Here is a 4,916-nt window from a genome sequence, read left to right as displayed (position 1 = left end):
CTTCAATTAATTTATTTGGAATAGAACGAGTGATATCATGCATTAAAAAAAAATGCCTTCCTAAAACTACCAATAAAAATATAAATTCATTATTCGTTCTTAAGATTTTATTTTTTTTCAAGGTTTTTTTAAAAATATTTTTTTCCAATCGGCCTGATAAAGAATAATTTATTGAGGGTGCAATTGACCCAAAACTTTAGACGAGTGTTTTTGACTCGATGGTTAGTCTCAGGTAAACATTCTGAAGAAAGAAACCGAGTGAAGATAAATTCTCCTATACGTGCAGTAGTTGGCACGTTCGTCTCCATACTTGAGGTCCTAGGTTCGATTACTGGCATGGTGGATGTGAAATATTGGTTTTAAAGGTGGTTCTACACTCCAATGTTTTACAGTTGCTGGACAGGCACTTGAAACGTAAGACTGATTAACCTTACCTTAATTGTAATATAAATAATTAAAATACGCAGTAATTCGAGTAATTAAATATCCTATGTACCAACCATATAATGCGGATTTTCATTATTGTTAGTAAAAAAAAATTGTTTGCGTACAGATTCAAATTATTATATACCTACAAGCAATACGCGTACAGCCCATTAAAATATTAAATAAACCCTTGCTTATGTGTGCTAACATAAAGTTTTCATGTAAAACATTTAAGTGTGCTTACGTACACGAGAGAAAATTTCATGTTTACTTTTTTCGCCGGCAGAAACAGATCCATTTAAAAAGGTTTATTAAACATTCGAACGCACTGTACGATCCTAATTACCAAAAAGGCACGTCACTTTCCTTTTACACACTTTTGGCACTTATGTGTCGCGTATATTTATAAAGTAATACACACTGTAAAATGTACACAATTCATTCGTATACTCAACGATGAGGAAGTTCAGGGCTACGGGAAATTTTCTTAACCGCGGAAAAAAAATCGAGCGTTAAATTAAAGTGGATAAAAAAAAATTAATAATTATTAAAAAAAAAAAAAACATTAAAAAAAAACTACTTTGAACTATTTCACCAGTTCTTTCGAATCAACCAAGGAATGAGTGTTGTGCTGGAATTCCGGTTTCCAAGAAGCCAACTTATCAATCAGTAGAACTCACTAAAGAGAACTTGTGACGTCTCACGCGGAGTAATTTTAAAAGTACAAAACTCATAGCGGTGATAATACGATATATGAAAACAAAAAAAAATACTTAGCTTGATAGTATAATATATTGACAAATAAAATATAAAAAAACCACTGAACTTCCTCATTATTCCATTATCAAATGATAGTTACATATATCATTAAATTAGAAATTAATAATTTGTTATATTCACATTAAAAAAATGCATTTTCAGTATTTATGTTTAATTTTCCTAAAAAAAATACACTTATTTTTAAAGGTTTTAATGGTTATTTTCAGTGTTTTAAAAATAATTCTAAGTAAACACAATACCTTATATTATAATGTTAATACGATATTGTGTAATTTATTTTGAATATCCCAGAGCAAATTTTGTTTCACACTTACACGGGTATATTATAACTACTTAAGGTCACATTGGCGAATTCCTCGGGGTGTTTTATATGACGCCTACCTAAATGTTCCTTAAGAATAAGGTTTCGTACGTAATTTATTCAAGAACTGCCTGATGATACGCATTACAAACAATCGCTCCACTTGTAGCGTCTTAACAAAGGTGTCTATAACTTTGAGAATTCAGTTTGAATAATAATAAAAAAGACACAAAGGGGCGCTGTAATTGACACAATGAAACGCAAATTATACAAAGAAAAGGGAAGTTTTGCGTTTAGTCGAAGTGCCCTTTAAAGTAAGGGCTATTGCGCGGCAGTCGAGAAACTTCGAGAAATAAAGTTGGCCAAGTTTTAAGCAAGAAAGTGATTATCTACCAATGTAGTTTGGCTCTTGGTGTTGGGGGCCACCCGCCACCGTTCCAGATATCTTTCCGAACCGTTTAATAGATAAGGGCGCTGGAATTAGCAAACGCTTTGGCGGAGAGCACATCTCGCACTAAGCTCAGGGTGAAAAGTTTCACTAGCTAAGCTTCGCCTCGACGCGACACGACTCAGTGTTCGGATTCCGCCCCAATGGAAACTTTAAACTTTCTTAGGAATTATGTTACGCCGAATGATGAATGCATATTAGAGATTGATGTGACTGCGAGGCTGACGGAAACGCGCCGCTTCCCTATACAGCCCCGTAAATAAATTATGTTTCTAGGAAACCGTTTATTGATTTAAAAAAATACAGATTGAATCTTATATAATATATTGAAATCTCAATGTGTAAATGACATATAATTTATTGTCATTTTGTTTATCAATGTCAAATTCATCCGCTTGCGGATCAAATTTCCTGTGCTTTAAATACAATTTGTCACCATGAAAAAGTTCACAGTGTTTTAACAATAGCTGTTTGTTATATATATATAAAGATAAAGGAAGGAATGATTACATCAAGTAAAAAGTTGATATGTATTTTATTTGTGGTTGAATTATTGAAATAAACTAATAAACAAATAATGCGTAACTACACAAAAAAAAAAAACCGATTATGCAAATTATTCGTCTTTGTAATCTAGAATTAAAACGTAATTTTTTTTTCTGTTTATACTTCTAAAGTACTGTAATTTCTAAAGTACATTATAAACTTTCTACAATAGAATATAATCAACAAAGAAAATACAAATTCCAAAAAAAACATATTCGAAAGAGACGGCAATTTAGAAAAGTCTTCAACACCTGAACGTGGGCAATTCCTTGTTTAAAAAATATTAATACTCTGTTGTTATAGTACATAAATATAACGTGACACTACAAGCCTATAAGGAAACTAATTTAACCAGGAAAACAAAACACCGTCAAATCTTGTCGTCAATTTTTTTTTGGAAATATTTATATAAGCTGATTTCCGGAAGTATAAAATATATTATCCGAATATACTGAAAGAGATCAGTTTGTGTGTTCCCAATAATTATGCTAGAGCGAGATCTCATGCACTGTTTTACATAACCAGGAACGGTACAGACGCACGCTGAATACGGCTTCTTCGGAAAATACGGATCTATTTTTCTGTACATATCAGCAGTTTAGCAGCTATCTGCGTTCTATTCAAAACAATCCGAAAGTATTGCAGACCTAAATTTATCAAAGTTTTTTTAGTTAATATACAAAAGGAAAAATTATCCAATTTTTTTTACAGAAAAAAGAAAAACAAGCAAATCAATACAAAGCAGACAAACTCATACTCATGATTCAAAAAATATAAAATGAAAAAAGGAAAACAAGATTAGAGTTTTCTGCTATAATATATATGTATACACGACTCAAAAAAACTTCTTCAAAAACAAAATTTATATGCATTTTTTTTTATGATTATAAAATTGAGTCTAATGTAACATTCACCTTTAAATTGAGTATTTAAGTTCATACAAATGAAGCAACGGCACTAAGTCTTATATTTCTAGACGGTTTCTGGTTTTCCCAGCTGCAAAAGCCCGAAGTTTGGTTTTCCCCAAAAGATATATCTCCCTATAGGAACTAGTGTATTGAGCATAACAACTATTGAATATATCATAAATTTCCGATATGCTATTCTATTCCCAAATGTATTGCAAAAGTTTCATCTAAGTAGGAGAACACGGATGCTCATGTATTGTGCTGTGTAAGGGGAATATTCTAGATAATAAATACAACTCAGTTTGATTTCGTGAATCATTTGTTGAAATTTCAAGATATTATGCTTATGTAATTAAATCATCGATATTTGATTTATTTTTCTACCTTTATACATATGTTATATACCTATATGTTTTTAAATACGTTCATCGAATGTAATATTTATTAAAAGTTTATATTTGAAGCACTAACTTTGTGGTTATTCATTAAGGTTTACGTAACTTGACAAAGAAGCTTGTTTGCTTTGAAACCGGTTGGTGAAAAATTAAAATTAGTGGTTAAAAACAAAGTTGTTTTATTTATTTTATTAATATTTATTATTTAGTCCACTCCTGTATAGTTTAAAGGCCGTATTCATCTCATTTCTCACTCACGAAGTATTGGTTCCATACATGTTGATGTAATTTTAAGTATTCATTGTTAAAATAAAGTAGGATATTACTAATTTGTTAAGTTTACCTAAATAAGGAAGCTTGTGTTACTTTGAAATCGGTCGGTAGGAAAAAAAAGTATTTTAAAACAAAGCTGATGTATAGCTACAAAGTAAGTGCATCAAATGTAAATTTTACAAAAAAAGTTCTATAATTTCGAATAGCTGTTTGCTCAAACTACGAGTAGTTTAAAAAGAGTAGTAAATACATCGATGACACAGCAGAATTGAAAATACAAATTTTAAATTTTTCAAACGATTTATAAAATATAAAATACAATATACCTAATATTAAAATATTTCGTGAATCTCAAAATATTTATTAATAATAACTGGATCTTATCCCCAAGAAAGTTGATCAAAATTGATACGAACTATAACATATTATATTGATAAAAATTTTAACAGGATTATATGGAAAAAGTCAAGGTGTGAAAAAAGCAAATCAATTCATACATAGATAGAATGGTAAACTTTAAAATATAGTGTGTTTAGTAATCGCTTACACCAGCTAACGACAAGTCATAGACCCTTTTCAATACCTGAACAAATCACCCGTAAAAAATCTTCATCATTGATGAAACATTACTTTGATATGATTTGTTCATGTGAAATGTTACTATGAAATATGTCCATTGTATTATTATTTTAGAAGGAGGAAGTTAGCAACAACCTAATGACAATACAGCCATCTTTATCTTTAAACCTATTTGTTTCAAATTAATATATAGTTTGTTAAAAAATGAAAAACCTTTTTTAATTTATTTTTTTATTCAAACAGGAAATAATTCAACAAAG

This window comes from Micrasema longulum, unplaced genomic scaffold, assembly GCF_059751315.1.
Source record: "Micrasema longulum isolate JH-2025_06_02 unplaced genomic scaffold, ASM5975131v1 h1tg001755l, whole genome shotgun sequence".
In the NCBI taxonomy this organism is placed as follows: Eukaryota; Metazoa; Arthropoda; class Insecta; order Trichoptera; family Brachycentridae; genus Micrasema; species Micrasema longulum.
Note: the sequence above shows the minus strand (reverse complement) of the source record.